The sequence below is a fragment of the Rutidosis leptorrhynchoides genome, chromosome 4 (genome assembly GCF_046630445.1).
Source record: "Rutidosis leptorrhynchoides isolate AG116_Rl617_1_P2 chromosome 4, CSIRO_AGI_Rlap_v1, whole genome shotgun sequence".
Lineage (NCBI taxonomy): Eukaryota > Viridiplantae > Streptophyta > Magnoliopsida > Asterales > Asteraceae > Rutidosis > Rutidosis leptorrhynchoides.
The window spans coordinates 267,736,809-267,756,710 of record NC_092336.1 but is presented as its reverse complement, the minus strand read 5'-3'; the positions used below and the strand labels follow the sequence as shown (position 1 = coordinate 267,756,710).

Genomic DNA, 19,902 nt, shown 5'->3' with positions numbered 1-19,902 from the left:
TTGTTATTTAGGACGAGGTCGTTTCGGATCGATGTCTTAGTCCGTCCCTCGACAAAATTTTAAAATTTGTCTTTTTGTAGCGATTGTTTTAAAAGCTAAGATTTTTGGGTTTTTTCAATGTTTTTGGCATACTCTAATTCAGTAAGATTAAAAATAATGATAATAAAAGTTCTCGTCCCTCCCTCGGGTAAAGCAATTTCGGTTCAAAGACCTAGTCTTCAACTTACGACGAATTTTAAAAATCATATTTTTAACTTAATGAGATAAAATAAATTTTTGTTTTTAAATTCACACAACTTAAATATAAAATTCAAAATTAAAAATTCACACCAAACTCAAAATTTAAAATGCATAAAATTAAAATTTCATATTTTAAAAATTAAAAATTCACACCAAACTTAATTTAAAAATTCATATTATAAATTCACACTAAACTTATATTAATTTTTCAAATATTTACAATTTTAAAAATATTGTTTTTACAAAGTTTACAATATTAATTTAAGATTTAAATATTAATTTTAAATATGGTAAAAATAAAATTAAAAATCTTTTTGTCTTTTTATCCCACTTTAATCAATCAAATATTATCAAAAATATGCGCCCCTCTTTTCGGTAAAGTAATTTCGGTTCCAAGACCTAATTTAACTCATGACGAATTTTTGAAATATTTTGGGTTGATTGATTAAAGATATTTATACCTTAAGAATAAACGTTAAATTTCGCAGTGATGTAATAAATTTTTGAATGATATCAATAATTTCGGTCGCCAAACCTAATTTTATTTAATACCAATTTAATACTTTTTAGCGAACAAATTAGCGTTTATTATCAAAAGGTTAAAAATAAAAATAAAAATAAAAACTGTACAGACATACCTGTGAAATAGATTTCTTAGTTATATGATCTATTATATTCATAAGATAGTCGGTTTAATTGGTTTTCCATGGCTGCATAGGCGTAACCTCGAGCATTCATTGTCTTTTCTTCTAAACATATGAACGGTCCGTCTCTGCATAAAGTAACAAATTCGGTATTTGAATAGGTTTGATTATTTGAACATTTACCTCCATGTGACCATTTTCCGCATTTGTGACATCGTTCTAGGTGTCGTGCTCTTCTTTTCGCTGCGGATTTTGATTTTCCTTTACCAAATTGTAACTTATTATCTTCGCATCTGGATCCTTTTCTAACTCCGTCCATTCTTTCTCTGATTACTGATACTAATTCGCTCGGTAATATATCATTATTTCTTTTAGTGATCAAAGCGTGTAGCATTAGACCATGGTTTAGTTCACAGGCAGTCTTCATTTCGTAAAAACCTAAAAAAAATAAAAATTCAGAATGGGGGGAGAAGACTAGTTCTTTAGGGTCTGCTAGGGAAAGACCATACGTGTTCCATTTTCGAGAACTACACGAAAACAGACAATCTAGCTCTAACAGAAATACATATTATCCTTTAAAGACTTGATTCTCCCCACACTTAGTTAGCTGTGGTGTCGAAATTGTGATTAACTTCGTTGTCGACTTCCATCGGACCATGTATGTAATGTTTAACTCTGTGACCATTAACTTTAAATTCAATCCCATTTGAATTTATTAATTCTATCGTTCCGTATGGGAAAACTCTTTTGACTATGAATGGTCCAGACCATCTTGATTTCAATTTTCCAGGAAATAGCTTGAATCGTGAATTGAAAAGAAGAACTCTGTCTCCTTCTTTAAATTCTTTTGAACTTCTGATTCTTTTATCATGCCATTTCTTCGTTCTTTCTTTATAGATTAACGAATTTTCGTATGCTTCATGTCTTAATTCTTCTAATTCGTTTAGTTGACTTAATCGTAGACGTCCAGCTTCATGTAAATCAAGATTACATGTCTTCAAAGCCCAAAATGCTTTGTGTTCAATTTCTACTGGAAGATGACATGCTTTTCCATAAACAAGTCTAAAAGGTGTGGTTCCAATTGGAGTTTTGTAGGCTGTTCTAAAAGCCCAGAGTGCATCCTCCAATTTAATGGACCATTCCTTCGGATTTGATCCTACGGTTTTCTCTAGAATACGTTTTAAAGCTCGGTTGGTATTTTCAACTTGTCCACTTGTTTGTGGATGATATGCGGTGGAGATTTTATGAGTTACTCCATATCTTTTAAGAACTTTCTCAAGTTGATTATTACAGAAATGAGTACCCCGATCACTTATTAAAGCTTTCGGTGTTCCAAACCTTGCAAAAAGACGTTTTAAAAAGTTGACTACAACTCGTGCATCGTTAGTTGGGAGAGCTTGTGCTTCCGCCCATTTAGATACATAATCAATGGCTACGAGTATATATAGATTATTATGAGATTTTGGAAATGGACCCATAAAGTCAATACCCCAAATGTCAAATACTTCACATACTTGGATGACATTTTGTGGCATTTCATCACGTTGACTTATTTTTCCGGCCCTTTGACATGCATCACAGGATTTGCAAAGAAGGTGTGCGTCTTTGTAAATTGTAGGCCAATAGAATCCAGCTTCATAAACTTTTCTTGCTGTTAGTTGAGGCCCATAATGCCCTCCTGTTGGTCCTGTGTGACAATGGTTTAAAATTTTACTAGCTTCATCTCCAAATACACATCGGCGTATTATTCCATCGGGACAACTTTTAAACAGATGTGGATCTTCCCAGAAATAGTGTTTTATATCACTGAAGAATTTCTTTCGTCTTTGGTACGATAATCCTTTTTCAAGGAATCCACAAACTAAGTAGTTTGCATAGTCTGCAAACCATGGGATTTCTTTATAATCTATCTTCAATAGATATTCATCAGGAAAGTTGTCTTGTATGGCCGATTCATTCAGAACTTCTAATTCGGGATTTTCAAGACGAGAAAGATGATCAGCGGCGAGATTTTCTGCTCCTCTTTTATCTCGGATTTCAATATCAAACTCTTGTAAGAGTAAGATCCAACGGATTAATCTTGGTTTAGCATCTTGTTTTGAAAATAGGTATCTAAGAGCAGAATGGTCGGTATAGACCACCGTTTTTGCTAGAACGAGATATGATCGAAATTTGTCAAAAGCAAAGACAATAGCAAGGAGTTCTTTTTCAGTAGTTGTATAGTTCGTTTGTGCTCCTTGTAATGTCTTGCTAGCATAATATATAGGTTGAAATCGTTTTTCAATCCTTTGTCCTAAAACGGCTCCCATTGCAAAATCACTTGCATCGCACATTAGTTCAAATGGTAGATTCCAATTTGGTGTTATCATGATCGGTGCATTAGTGAGTTTCCCTTTAAGAATATTAAAAGATTTGATACACTCATCTGAAAAGATGAATGGCGCATCCTTTTCTAGGAGTTTATTCATAGGAGTGGCAATTTTAGAAAAATCTTTTATGAAACGTCGGTAAAAACCGGCATGCCCTAGAAAACTCCTAACTCCTCTAACATTGGTGGGATGTGGAAGTTTAGCAATTACATCTACTTTAGCTCTATCCACTTCGATTCCTTCTTTTGAAATTTTATGTCCAAGAACGATGCCTTCTTTAACCATGAAATGGCATTTCTCCCAATTAAGTACTAGATTTGATTTTTCGCATCTAATTAGCATTCGTTCCAGATTAACTAGACATGATTTAAATGTATCACCGAAGACTGAAAAGTCATCCATGAATACTTCCATGCATTCTTCTATCATGTCGTGAAAAATCGCCATCATACACCTTTGAAAGGTTGCAGGGGCGTTACAAAGTCCAAATGGCATGCGTTTGTAAGTAAAAGTACCATAAGGGCACGTGAATGTGGTTTTCTCTTGGTCCTCGGGTGCTATTGGAATTTGAAAATATCCGGAAAATCCATCTAGAAAACAATAGTAACTATTTCCGGCTAATCTTTCCAACATTTGATCTATGAAAGGTAAGGGAAAGTGATCTTTTCTGGTGGCGTCATTTAATTTTCTATAATCAATACATACATGCCATCCTGTTACAGTCCTAGTAGGAATAAGCTCATTTTTCTCATTTGTGATGACAGTCATGCCACCCTTCTTAGGTACGCATTGAACTGGGCTTACCCATGGACTATCAGAGATTGGATATATTAAACCTGCATCTAGCAGTTTAATAATCTCTTTCTTAACTACATCTTGCATATTAGGATTTAGTCTTCGTTGGCGTTGCACATACGTTTTATGACCTTCTTCCATAAGGATTTTATGTGTGCAATACGAAGGACTTATTCCTTTAATATCATGAATCTTCCATGCAATGGCTGGTTTATGAGCTTTCAACACAGAAATGAGTTGTGATTTCTCATTTTCAGTAAGAGAAGACGATATTATTACAGGTAATTCAGATTCACCATGTAAATAAGCGTATTCCAAATGGTTTGGAAGTGGCTTTAACTCTAATTTCGGAGGTTCTTCTATCGATGATTTATATCGATATCTGTCTTCTTCTTTTAGCATTTGAATTTCTTCTGTTGTTGGTTCATATCCATTAGCTATAAGTGTAGCTAACATTTCAGCTTCATCAATTGGTTCATTACCTTCTCCTAAAGAACATTCTCCTGTTCCTTGTAATTCTGGAAATTCTTCTAATAATTCTGCATGTGCATCTATAGTTTGAATATAATAACATGTATCATCTGCAGATTGTGGTTGTTGCATTGCTCTATCAACTGAAAAGGTAACACTCTCATCCTCTATACTTAGGGTCAGTTTCTTACCGAACACGTCTATCATTGCTTTAGCCGTGTTTAAGAATGGTCTTCCTAATATGAGAGGAACTTGAGAATCTTCTTCCATGTCTAAAACAACAAAATCTACTGGAAATACTAAAGTACCAACTTTAACTAGCATGTTCTCCATTATCCCTCTAGGATATTTTATTGATCTATCGGCTAGTTGTATGCTTATTCTGGTTGGTTTCAATTCTCCAAGGTCTAGTTTAGCGTATAGTGAATACGGCATTAGATTTATACTAGCACCTAAGTCTGCCAATGCTTCTATTGAACTAAGACTACCCAGAAAACATGGAATTGTGAAACTTCCTGGATCAGATAGTTTTTCTGGTATCTTATTCGACAGCACTGCTGAACAATTTGCATTCATAGTGACAGCCGAGAGTTCTTCCATTTTCTTTCTATTTGTGATCAGATCTTTCAAGAATTTAGCATATCTTGGCATTCCTGAAATCACATCAATGAAAGGAAGATTTACATTTATCTGTTTAAACATATCCAAGAATTTGGATTGCTCGGCTTCAAGTTTTTCTTTCTTCATTTTACTCGGGTAAGGAAGTGGTGGTTGGTATGGTTTAACATAAGGTTTATCCTTAACTGTGTTATTTTCATTATCCTTCTCAACTACCGGTTCTTTTTCCTTATCTTGATCAGGTTGTGGTTCTTGTGGAGTAGGAATAGTTTCATCAGAAGTTACAGGTATTTCAGGTGGTTTAAGTGTTGTACCACTTCTTGTGGTAATAGCTTTAGCTGTTTCATTCCGGGGGTTAGCATTTGTATTGCTTGGTAAACTTCCCGGTTTTCTTTCACCTATTAACCTTGCTAGGTTACTTACTTCTTGTTCCAGATTTTGAATAGAAGCTTGTTGATTTCTAAATGCTTGAGCATTTTGTTCATTTGTTTGTTTTTGAGATGTGAAAAACTGCGTTTGAGTTTCAACTAGCTTCGTCATCATATCTTCTAAATTCGGCTTTTTATCATCGGTTTGTTGTGGTGGTTTGTTCTGAAAATTCGGTCTTTGCTGATTATAAGTATTATTGGATACTTGTTGATTGCTAGGACCTTGTTGGGTGTTGTATGGAATATTTCGGTTATAATTCTGGTTTTGATTGTAAATCGGTCTTGGCGGTTGATAATTATTCTGATAATTATTTCCAGGCCTTTGGTTTATGTATGAAATATTCTCTCTTTGTTCCATTGTTAATTCAATACTGAGACAATCTTTTGTCAAATGTGGTCCTCCACACTGCTCACAACTAATTCGTATAGCATGAATATCTTTAGTCATCTTTTCCATTCGTCTCTCGAAAGCATCTATCTTTGCGGAAATGGAATCTAAGTCATGGCTAGAATCAGCTCTAGCTGCTTTAGATGATCTAATGATATCTTTTTCTTGGTGCCACTCATGTGAGTGGGAAGCAGTGTTGTCAATAATTTTATAAGCATCAGTTTCGGTTTTCTTCATAATCGAACCACCAGCTGCTATATCTATGTCTTTCCTTGTAGTGATGTCGCATCCTCGGTAGAATATTTGTACTATTTGACAGGTGTCTAAACCATGTTGCGGACATCCTCTTAATAACTTTCCATATCTAGTCCACGCCTCATATAGAGTTTCATTTGGCTTTTGTGTGAACGTAACAATTTCTGCTTGAAGTCTTACGGCTTTAGATGCAGGAAAGAATTGTTTAAGAAATTTGTCAATTAAAACATCCCATGTATCGATCGCTCCTTCAGGTAACGATTCCAACCAATCTTTGGCTTCTCCCTTTAAAGTCCAGGGAAATAACATGAGATATATCTGTTCATCCTCCACTTCTCGGATTTTAAATAGTGTGCAGATCCTATTAAAGGTACGTAGATGTTCATTTGGATCTTCCTTCGGCGCACCACTAAATTGGCATTGATTAGTCACCATGTGTAGAATTTGTCCTTTGATTTCATAATCTGGCGCATTAATGTCTGGATGAGTAATTGCGTGACCTTGGCCAGTGCGTTTAGCTCTCATTCGGTCTTCCATACTTAAAGGTTCCAGATTCTCCATAATTGAATTTGTTGAATCGGTATCACTAGATGCTTCAGATTTAATGGTTCGTTCCTCAACAATCTCTGTTTGAATGATTGGTGGTTCCGGAGGAAAGTTTAGTGGTTCAGGATCTACGAACCGTTCCTGAATATTTTCTGGATTCTCAATTGTGAGGTTGGGTTCAAAAAATGGATTATCGGAAATTTGAACTGAAGTACTTGGTCGACTGGATGACGATTCTAAAGAAAAATCAACGGCGGTTATATTTGTTAAACGATGTCTTGATCGAGTTACAGGTGGTGAACGTACAAAAGGTGATGAACGTCTTGCTCGGTGCATTCACTGAATATCCTATTAGTTTTTAAAAGGAAAGAAAAATTATAATAAGTTATCCAATCAATAGACTTTTCTGATTTTGCCCACGTTTCGAATAGCCAAAAGATGCAGCAGAGGGGCAGGATTCGTTTGGTCTCAATATAATTGAGGACTGTTTGGCTCCAATAACCCGGTCCACGTACAAATCCAACTATTACTACGAACCAGAAAATTTTGATGTCTATTAATTTAACCACTTAAAATAAATTTTCGTAATTTTAAGAAATTTAGATAAGAAGTAGAAAAAATTCTAAGTCCTAAAAATTAGAATAGCGAGAAATAAGAGAGAAAAAGAGTTCGTCGAAAAAGGTTGAAAAAGAAAAATGGTTGAAAAAAATAAAAGGTGACGGAAAAATAAAAGAAACTTATAAAAACTTAAAAATACTTTTACTAACCTAACCTTATTACTACAACTAACTTAAAATTATAATCGCAAATTGAAATTACTAATTGTAATGATAATTGGTACATAGTAAAAGGTCTAAAAATATTAAAGCTTACAGGAAAAACTAAATCCCAAATGGAAATAACTTAAAAAGAAACTAAAACTTAAAAAGGCGTCGCAAAATTCTAAAGCACCTAAATCTTAGTCTAAAGAAAAAAAAACACTTAAGGAATTCTACGGCAAAGCCTAAAAATCTAGGAGTAAAAATAACTATAGCAAAAACTAAGTTTAAAATTAAATATGAGCTAAAAAATACAAATATTACGCTACAACGATTAAAAAGGGACAAAATATAAAAATATACAAAAAGTTGTAAAAAGTACAATTTTTATAAAAATATTATTTTTATATTATTTATTTTATAATACTATTAATTTTACAATTTAATAAAAACTTAATTAATACTAAATACATAAATAAATAAAAAGTAAAAATAAAACTAAAACTAAAAATAATAATAATAATAATTAGGTTAAATAATAATTATAAATAATAATATCCCGTAATTAATGCTCGATTAGGGCTTCCTTGTCGCCTGTCAGAGGGTCTCCGCGAGTTGCGGTGATTAATGAGGAAAACCCCGCGAGTCGCGGGGATCCAGAATTCAGTTGACAGGTTTCACTTTTTACGCGTTTTCTTTTTTTTTTATTTTTTTATTTTCTGTTTTCTGTTTTTTTTAAATAAATAAAAGATTTTAAAATAAAACTTATATTTTTATAAACTAAAATAGAAATAAAGAAACTTTATAAAACTTGAATATTTAACAAAATCTTAAAAATACTAATATTTTTGTTTTTTTTTTTTGAATAATTAAAACGTATTTTTACAAAAGCGAATTTTTAATAAAAGTAACTAAAAATCTTTTTTTTTTCTTTTTTTCTTTTTATATTAGCGTTGCGCTTCCGGCTTTTAAGATCGTTCCCCGGCAGCGGCGCCAAAAATACTTGATGTCAAAGCAGAGGGGTATAAAATACTATTAAATTTTACTAGGAAATACTATTAAATACGATACAATTTTACACAAGATATTTATTTATTTATAGAATGGATATACTTAAACCTTGCTACAACACTTATAGGCAGTGTACCTAATCGTACAGTAGTGTAGTTTTTAGTAAGTCCGGTTCGTTCCACAGGGAAATCTTTAAACAAAGCTCAACGCTATATTAGTTTATTTTTATAAAAATACAAATATATATATAGGTAATATTATTATTATAAAGGGGGGTTTTTACCGTTTAATGACCGGCTTGTCGATTTTAAAACTTTAGTCGCAGTTAAAACCTAATGTAAAATATAAAATAAATACAAGACTTTAAATTAAAGCGTAAAGTAAATAACGATAATGAAATTGCGAATAATAAAAATGCGATAAAATTAAATTGCGATAATTAAAAGTACGATAATTAAAAGTGCGATTAAATAAAATAACAATAAATAAAAGTGCGATAATTAGAAGTGCAATTAAATATAAAATAAAGGAAATTAAATATGAAATAAAAGAATTATGCTTATTTAAACTTCCGTAATCATGATGTTTGACGTGTTGATTTTAGTTTTATGCCCTTGGGTTAATTGTCCTTTGTCCTGGATTATTCAATATGTCCGTCTGATTTTTGTCCATAACAGTCCATCAGTCATAAATATAAATTGCAAGTGTCCTTGACAAATTATTATTATACCCGAAGTTAAATATTCCAACTAATTGGGGATTCGAATTGTAACAAGGTTTTAATACTTTGTTTAATGAATACACCAGGTTATCGACTGCGTGTAAACCAAGGTTTTACTACTTTGTTAACAATTACACCAATTACCCTTGAATGTAATTTCACCCCTGTTTTAATTATTCTAGTGGCTATTAATCCATTCCCGTGTCCGGTTAAATGAACGATTATTCGTACATATAAATACCCCGCCCATCGTGTCCGATCGAGTGTATATGGTAATTTATAGGGACGCCCAATTGTAAATCTTTATATTAACATTAACAAACTTTCATTTAGTTAAACAAATATAAAGCCCATTAATAGCCCATAGTCTAGTTTCCACAAGTGTCGTTCTTTTGTCCAAACCCCAATTATGGTACAAAGCCCAATTACCCAATTTTAGTAATTAGCCCAACATCATGATTACTTCGTTTTAAATAAGCATAATAATAACTTAGCTACGAGACATTAATGTAAAAAGGTTGAACATAACTTACAATGATTAAAAATAGCGTAGCGTTACACGGACAGAATTTCGACTTACACCCTTACAACATTCGCTAACATACCCTTATTATTAGAATTAAAATTAAAATATAAATTATAAATATAATTATATTTACCTATGAAGAGGAAGAGAAAAAAGATATGAAATTTGATCAGAATTCGGTTGGCTTTATAGCCAGAGTTGAAAATTGGGGCTCCGCGACTCGCGGCAAAATGCCCTTCAAACTCCGCGAGTCGCGGAGATAGAAATTACAGCTCACACCCTTGGAGTTTCTCTGCCGACGGTTTTATATATATAAATATAATATATATATAATTAATATAATTAATTATATATTATATTATATTTATATATATAGTTAACTTGTAATTTTTAGTCCGTTGCGTCGAGCGTTAAGAGTTGACTCTGGTCCCGGTTCCGGATTTTCGAACGTCCTCGCGTACAATTTAATATCTTGTACTTTGCGTTTTGAATCTTGTACTCTTGTGATTTCGAGACGTTTCTTATCAATAATTGGAACCTTTTTGATTGTCTTTTGTACTTTTGAGCTTTTTGGTCGTTTGCGTCTTCAATTCGTCGAATCTGTCTTTTGTCTTCACCTTTTATTATTTAAACGAATATCACTTGTAAATAGAACAATTGCAACTAAAAGCTTGTCTTTCTTGAGGAATAATGCTATGAAATATATGTTCGTTTTTAGCATTATCAGGGAGATCAACTTTACAAACTAAATCTTGTGGTCTAAAACAACGGTCAAACTTTTGTTAAACCTATGAACTTCACTCAACCTTTTGGTTGACACTTTAGCATGTTTTGTCTCAGGTGTTGTTTGATTCAAGCTTACTTATCTACTGCTTATGTGATGCTACTTGGACATAGGATCAAGAGATTATCGCATTTATTACTATTGCATTTAAACATTTACTTTACTCCTTTGTAATGACATTTCATTTTCCGCTGCGTACTCCATAAAGTTTAACTTTCTCATTTAGTATTGTTCTTGTTATTATAATATGTTGGTATATTTTGATATTAAGTTACATTTCGCCCAGGCCCTAACTGGGGGTGTGATAGATTGGTATCAGAGCATAACCAGACTGTTATAGAGAACCAAGATTGCATTTTTATGCGTGCCTTATATGTTAGTTAGGGTGCCTTAGTAATCTAGGAAACTATAACCTTTCCTGCCTTAGACTTTAAAGCACTTAGGGTTGTCCTATAATCTTAACATTTATGCTTTCCTAAACTTGACTAAAAGATTCTAATCAAAGTCTTTTTCCTAATGATAGGATGTCAAGCTCAAGCGTTAACAAGCCTAACAAGGCAACTCACAACCCTATTACCGAAGTAGGTGTTGGACACTCTGAAACATCAAGACCTGTTCGAAGTCCTTCTTACAGTCCTGCTTCACCAAACTATAGTCCAAATAATCTGTGAAATTCACAAAGGTCTCCTCAATATTATCCAACTCCGAGAATCGAAGATAAAGGAAAACGTCATGAAGAAGCCGGTCCATCAAGGAAGAGAGCCCGGACTCCTTCTTATAATGATGCTGCTAAGTATGAGGGTTTGCTTCGCCACATGGTGAGAGTGGAGGTCCGTATGGATGAGAAGGACCGCGAAATTAAGAAGTTGGTGGAGGAAAATGTTGAACTAAGAAAAGAATTAAGGCTCCTAAAGTACGAGGAAGAACGCAACACTCGTTGGGGAAAGCAATCACTTGCTCATCTCCAGGAGGATGTTAACTTCCGAATGAAAATGGAGAGAAGCCGAGTCGACAAACAACTTGCCTTAAGGGAATACGACATCAATGCCGTTAACAGTCATGTTACCAACCTTTATGACAATCTCGAATATCTCTACGAAAAGCAAAAAGGGAAGAACGAGCGATATGATAAGTTTATCAAAGAGTCTCTCAACTCTCAAACTGAAAGGTTAGAGAAACTTGTGAAGAATAACATGGAAAAAGTGATGAAGCAGTTTGAGGACGAAAAGAAGAGATATGAAGATTATTTCAATCTTAATAATCTTTAGTTATCTTTCCTATTTTTCCATCTATGTAAAGGCTATGCCTTAAAACTATTTCTAATTCCGAATCGTGTATTAAGGTTATTTAATGCCTAGTTCCTTAATAAAATAAAGTGTTTTATTTATATCATGTGTTACAATAAAACAGTTCATGTTCCATTGGGAAATGGAGAGACTCTCATCATCCAAGGTGAAAAGAGTGGTTCCAATCTCAACATCATCTCCTGTATTAAAACTCGCAAATACCTTAAGAAAGGTTATCCAGCTATTATAGCTCACGTTAAGATGATCAAATCGAAAGAGAAGTGTATTGAAGATGTACCAGTGGTTAAAGACTTTCCCGATGTGTTTCCCAAAGATCTTCCTGGTCTTCCACCTCCTCAACAAGTTAAATTTCAAATTGATTTAGCTCCCGGTGCTGCTCCTATTGCTAAAGCACCATACCATTTAGCACCTTCTAAAATGAAGGAACTTTCCAACCAGCTCCAAGAACTATTGGATAAAGGTTTCATTCGTCCAAGCTCGTCCCCATGGGGAGCTTCTATTCTATTTGTTAAAAAGAAGGATGGTACGTTAAGGATGTGCATTGATTACCGTGAACTTAACAAGCTTACTATCAAGAACCGTTATCCGTTGCCACGTATTGATGATCTATTCGACCAACTTCAAGGGTCAAGTGTTTATTCAAAGATTGATTTGAGGTCCGGATGTCATACCCCGTCCAAATTCTCTTAGACGAATACAATAACATCTGGTACCATTGCGATGAACGGACCTCTATATGCCCTGAACGACTCCATGTAATATCTCTAAAATGAGCAAATGCACAGCGGAAGGTTTCTTTCGTACCTGAGAATAAACATGCTTAAAAGTGTCAACCAAAAGGTTGGTGAGTTCGTAGGTTTATCATAAAATAATAAAATTCATCATTTTGATAGACCACAAAATTTAAAATCCTGCATGGTACAAATGGGCCCGAATCCTATACCCATATGTAATGTACATGCGATATCATTTAAATACAATACACCATTTCTAGTGTACGAAATCATCTTTCTTAAATCTTAGTAACCGTACACATATCTCATGCACAAAAATAACATACACATAACCTGTGTATAAAATCATTCTCTCGATACATAACATTCATATCAATTTGTGGCAATTATCATGTCCACATAATTCAATGGTGGCAATTATCATGTCCACATAATTTAATAATAATCCGCAGAACTTCTGTCTGCATAATAATTCATTCGAGAAATGTTTTGCTTGTGTCTATCTCGTCAAACATTTATAAAAGCATTTCATGTATTCGCAGTTCAAAATATATTTCAAAAGCATTTAATAAAGCAGTTGTAAAAACAGCGCATGTATTCTCAGTCCCAAAAACGTAAAGAGTAAAAGGGAGCAAATGAACTCACGCATATAAATATTGTAAAGCAATTAATAAAGCATTTGCATGTATTCTCAGCCCAAAAACGTAAAGAGTAAAAGGGAGCAAATGAACTCACGATACGATATTTTGTAGTAAAAATATGCATACGACGGAACTGAACAATGCAGGGTTGGCCTCGGATTCACGAACCTATATCATTTATATGTATATTAATACATATAATCGTAATTGAACAATTTCACATATTATAACTTACTTTATATATTATATATATATTTGTGTATATGATTAATACATACTTATATGTAATATTACTAAAAGTATATTTTTATATACAAAATGTTTATTTGGTAACCTAATATCAATAATAGTAATAAAAGTAATTTTTGATTATAATGATAACAATACTACTAATAATAATAACTATAAAAATAATGATTTTACATTTAATAATAATACTAATATTTATATTAATAAGTATAATGATAATGATAATGATAATGATAATAATAATAATAATAATAATAATAATAATAATAATAATAATAATAATAATAATAATAATAATAATAATAATAATAATAATAATAATAATAATAATGATAAGAAAACTACCTCACAAAAAGTAGCCCTTAAAAATAACAAGAATGCCCAAGTCCAGGTTTGAACCCGCGACGTCTCGCTAACCCGATAACATCCTTAACCACTACTCCATTTTAGTTTTCCTGAAATAATGTCACCTAAATATATGTGTAGCTCGTTCTTCCTATTTCTACTTCTTCTTCTAAAGAAATGCCACCAGCAAGGTTCGAACCCAAGATCTCTCGATTAACCATTTCCTCCCAAACCATTAAACTATCTCAACTTTTTTTGATTTTATTCCTAACTTAATCTATATAACCCGTATTTTGTATTGGGCCAACATCAAAATCCCATCCCTTTAATTCATTTACGGCCCAATTATATAATTTGGCCCAACAGAATAGGGCAGCCCAACCATAATTTCATTTGTATTTCTATTAATGTGAACTGCAATGAGAAAAAGAAAAAAAATATAATTGTCTTCTTCAAAATCTTCCCATCTTCATTACCGTTTAATATCTAACTTAGAAGCCCAACATAAAACCTGAGTTGGGTTACAGAAATACGACCCAAGAACAATTAAGGCCCAATACTTAAATCAAGTCCAACAATTAACTAAGCCCAAGTAAAAATGTGGGATTTCTTTTGTGGGTTCTGTTGGGTGACGGGTTTAGAAAAGAAAATAGAAACACAAGATACCAGTCGACAAAATTATACCCACAAGGACCCTGCAATTTGACATCTAATTGATTCCCTTCGTTCACAGTTTAAAAGAAACGGAAATGATTAATGGCGGCTGCAATTGTGAAGGAAACAAACAGTTCGTTCATTCCTTAATTACTATTCATCATCTTCATCATCTATCATAGTGCAGGTTTTATAACAATAGCAGCTGTGTTCGATTTTTGGCTGTTTGGATAGAAAAATAAAATAGCAGGTATCGTAACAGTAGTAGCAATAATAACCACGTGAACAAATATAAAATAGGAAAGGTGGTGGAAGGTTGAGAAAAATGGTGGGTGTTGTGTCTAGCTCGATAGTGGTGGTTAGAAGGTGGTTGTCGTGGTTAGGCTGTGGTGATCCAAGTCGACGTTATAGAAGATGGTGGTGGTTTATAGTTGTGAAGTGGGTGTCCAAAGGTGGTCGTGGGTTTAATGGTGTTTGAAGGTGATGGTAACCGGTGGTGGGTTTTGGTATCTAGTTCAAAATAATAAGTAATTCTTGTGTGTATACGTTTGTTGATGATAGTGATTGAACAAAATGAAACTGTTTTGATGAATGGGTGTGTTTGTTCTTAGTTGCAATAGAAAAAAAAAATGAACCATGGTGGTGATTATAGACGGTTGTGGTGGGAGTGTGGGTTTCAGCGTGTTACCTTTATCAATAAAATCGAGTTGAATCAAAGCTTGATCGGATATGATTCACGTTTTTCCATCCTAAATTGTTGGTCTCTCTAAATGATTTAACGTGTATACTATGATTATGATTATCAAAATATAATATGGTGATGAGATTACAATAAAGTGGTGATCGATCGTGCTCTCATAGAAATGATGTTGGGTTTTTTTGTATTGTTTTATTTAACGATCCTTCTGAACGGTAGTGTTTTAATGCCTTGTTTATAATGGTGGAAAAATGAATTATCTCAAGAGAATTGACAGTACATTGGTTCTGATAAATCTTTAAATATTACAAATCATTTCCCTTATAATGGTCATATATGTCTGCTAAGATCAAGTGACATTTCATTTTAAAACAAAATTTCAGCCACAAGTTGATGTATTTTATGTATTTTTAAATTGTTAAAAGATCACATTTAATGGTAAATTATTATGTCCATTCATATTCATTATTAACGTATAGCCTTTGGTTTTTCGTTAGTGGATTTACATGCTTACATTATTGGAGTATTATTTATTCTACATGTGATAACTATTTAATTATTTTGATATATTTTACTTGATATATAAAAATCAATATTTTACATGTACAATATCTCATAATCTTAAGATATTATATAATCGTGTGAAAAGAAAACCCATCAAGAGTTTTTGTAATCTTGAAATCTTAAAATATTATAAAGGTGATGATGTGGAGTTTAAATTAGTAGTAGCAAACAAGAATATTAAAGGTGGTGTTTTTGGTTTTGGTTGGGCAATTGCACCAAGGAAAAGAAAAGATAGTTTTGTGATAGAATTTTGCCTAAGTGCATGTATCCATATATAGATAAAGTTGAGTCTTATTAGTAAAAATAAAAAATAAAAATAAATAAAATGAAATAATAAAAAACCTATAGATATTTTTCGATAAAGTAGCTGTCCCCAAGTAGTAATTCTTATATCCCCGTTTTTCACGGACTGGTACATCGTGCTCTGTTACGTTCTCTCAGTCCTAAATAAGATGCAGTAAATTAAAAAAAAAAGGATCGGTCCAAAAAATATATATATATATATATGGAATAAATGGAGGGGTTAGGTAGTGATTGAACCACATGTAAAAAAAATAAGATGTAGTTGTGTGTTTTTGGAATGCATGATCGATTGGGATAAAGTAATGGTGATAAGCATGTACTTAGTGTATATTTATTATACATATATAAACCAAATAAATCACAAGTTGAAAGAAAACATGCCATCTCAATCTTTCTATCAATATATCACTTTATATCACTGTCTATCTATCTATCGTCTATATAAAAAAATATTGAAATTCGCTAAGTGAAATAATAAGTAAGCCTCCCCTTTCCCATTGATATTTGATGTCAAAGCTAAAGGGTATAAAATACTATTAAATTTTACAAGGAAATACTATTAAATACGATACAATTTTACACAAGATATTTATTTATTTATAGAATGGATATACTTAAACCTTGCTACAACACTTATAGGCAGTGTACCTAATCGTACAGTAGTGTAGTTTTTAGTAAGTCCGGTTCGTTCCACAGGGAAAATCTTTAAACAAAGCTTAACGCTATATTAGTTTACTTTTATAAAAATACAAATATATATATAAGTAATATTATTATTATAAAGGGGGTTTTTACCGTTTAATGACCGGTTTGTCGATTTTAAAACTTTAGTTGCAGTTAAAACAAAATGTAAAAATATTAAATAAATAAAAGACTTAATTTAAAGCGTAAAGTAAATAACGATAATGAAATTGCGATAAATAAAAGTGCGATAAAATAAACTTGCGATAATTAAAAAGTACGATAATTAAAAGTGCAATTAAATACAATAACAATAAATAAAAGTGCTATAATTAGAAGTGCAATTAAATATAAAATAAAGGGAATTAAATATGAAATAAAAGAATTATGCTTATTTAAACTTCCGTAATCATGATGTTTGACGTGTTGATTTTAGTTTTATGCCCATGGGTTAATTGTCCTTTGTCCTGGATTATTTAATATGTCTGTCTGGTTTTTATCCATAACAGTCCATCAGTCATAAATATAAAGTGTGAGTGTCCTCGTCAAATTATCCTTATACCCGAAGTTAAATATTCCAACTAATTGGGGACTTAAACTGTAACAAGATTTTAATACTTTGTTTAATAATTACACCAGGATGTCGACTGAGTGTAACCAAAGGTTTTAATACTTTGTTATCAATTATACCTAGTGTCCTTGTACATAATTTCACCCCTGTTTTAATTATTCTAGTGGCTATTAATCCATTCCAGTGTCCGGTTAAATGAACGATTATTCGTATATATAAATACCCCACCCATCGTGTCCGATCGAGTGTATATAGTTATTTATAGGGACGTCCAATTGTAAATCTTTATATTAAAATTAACAAACTATCATTTAGTTAAACAAATATAGAGCTCATTAATAGCCCATAGTCTAATTTCCACAAGTGTCGTTCTTTTGTCCAAACCCCAATTATGGTACAAAGCCCAATTACCCAATTTTAGTAATTAGCCCAACATCATGATTACTTCGGATTAAATAAGCATAATAATAACTTAGCTACGAGACATTAAATTAAAAAGGTTGAACATAACTTACAATGATTAAAAATAGCGTAGCGTTACACGGACAGAATTTCGACTTACACCCTTACAACATTCGCTAACATACCCTTATTATTAGGATTAAAATTAAAATTAAAATTAAAATATAAATTATAAATATAAATATTACGTATATAGATAGAGAGATTGATATATTGAATATATATTTTTACGATCAGAATGCGCGAGCTTTATAGGCAGTTTCAACATTTGGGGCTCCGCGACTCGCGGCCCTTTTCTTCTTCAAACTCCGCGAGTCGCGGAGATCGTTTTTACAGCTCACCCACATTTGGCTCTTTGTTTGCCGACGATTTATTTTATAAATATAATATATATATAATTAATATAATTAATTATATATTATATTATATTTATATACATAGTTAACTTGTAATTTTTAGTCCGTTGCGTCGAGCGTTGAGAGTTGACTCTGGTCCCGGTTCCGGATTTTCGAACGTCCTTGCGTACTATTTTATATCTTGTACTTTGCGTTTTGAATCTTGTACTCTTGTAATTTCAAAACGTTTCTTATCAATAATTGGAACCTCTTTGATTGTATTTTGTACTTTTGAGCTTTTTGGTCGTTTGCGTCTTCAATTCGTCGAATCTGTCTTTTGTCTTCACCTTTTAATATTTAAACGAATATCACTTTTAAATAGAACAATTGCAACTAAAAGCTTGTCTTTCTTGGGGAATAATGCTATGAAATATATGTTCGTTTTTAGCATTATCAAATATTCCCACACTTGAGCGTTGCTTGTCCTCAAGCAATATAGTCTTGAAATACTAGAATCACTTCTTTATTCTTCACACTTTGTACATCAATGATTTCTATACGGCGGTATAAACAATGGTAGTAACGATATGGTTTACAGTCCCACATGACTATAAAAATTTAGATCCATTAAGGAAATTGTATCTTTATGAAAACATTTGATCTTTTGAAAATTAAATCTAGTTTTTACCCTAGATAAGTTTTCCGGAATAACCCTTCACCGGTGTTTGCAAATTATTTTTGTGGGTTTGGTGGGTTTCAGATTTGAAAATTTTAGCTCAAAACTTGCGGTTTTGTGTCACCCACTTGCTAACCTTGTATTAGGAAAGCAACACGTCCAGTATACTTGCTCCGTATATTACCTTTCGGTAAACTACCGTCCGGTTGTAAAGGAAAGCGTTGAACAATCAACTGTAAAGACAATGTCCCCTGACATGCTTTTAATTATGGTCTATAACGTGTCGGACGCAATTACTATCCTTGGTAGGAGCAATAGTAAAGCTCACCCTTATAATTTTCTGGTCTGGCACAAGGTCCTGTCTTTGACCATGCTATGCAACCACCGTTCTTACGGTTGACACCCGATTTGGTTCAGGTGACCTAATGAATTCCAGGTGAATTCCTAGGATTTTACGTTCAATGGTAATGAACGCATTGAAAATGGGTTTTCAAAAAACAAATCGGTTTTATTTTTTATCAAAATATTTTCTCGTTCAAGCTCGAGTTTAGATATCATCGAATTCCATGAGTTTGTAATTCTCAATCTTTAAGGTCAATCTCAAGGACTGAGTAATATCAGGCTTAAAAGCTGATTTTTGATCTTTTAAGGAGATTATCCTTTCTGGGGATCTGATTCATTAATCTTATCCAGCTAATTTGCACGGTGCCCCCCATTGTACGAGATAAATCCTTCTCATGGTTAGGATAAATCTGACCACTTGGCGACCCTGTTTAATGCTGAGGTCCGTGGATTTCCTGTTGATTTTAGTGATGACTTTTCTAGATTTTTCGTCAACCTACAGCTGGTCTGGACGACAACTTCTTGACCTAAATCAAGAAGCGCGTTTCTTTTTCGGAAGACTTTACTTCCTTTTAATGATGGAATTGATTCATCGTGTAGATCCATCTTTCTTACAGTAAATCAGGTAAAACTTTTTAGTTTAGTCCAAAGCAAAAGTATTTTCAGTTATTTGTACAAAAATATGTGACATATGTTTTGAATAACTTGGAGAATTTTCCCACACTTGGCTTTTATTTTCCTTTTTATTGTCCTCTATTCCATTTTAAATGAATTTCAACATTTTGGT

The 19,902-nt window shown here is 32.7% G+C and overlaps 1 long non-coding RNA gene across 1 annotated transcript in view; it reads right to left on the bottom strand.

Moving 5' to 3' along the window:
* Positions 1 to 15,398, bottom strand: part of LOC139843528 (uncharacterized) — a 36,732-nt gene extending 21,334 nt beyond the window's left edge. The window contains exons 1-2 of the long non-coding RNA XR_011757613.1: positions 13,831 to 15,398; positions 13,331 to 13,404 (exon numbers count right to left, since the gene is read on the bottom strand). This is a non-coding gene — a long non-coding RNA (uncharacterized lncRNA). The remainder of the gene's footprint in view (positions 1 to 13,330; positions 13,405 to 13,830) is intronic.
* Positions 15,399 to 19,902: the final 4,504 nt, after the last annotated feature.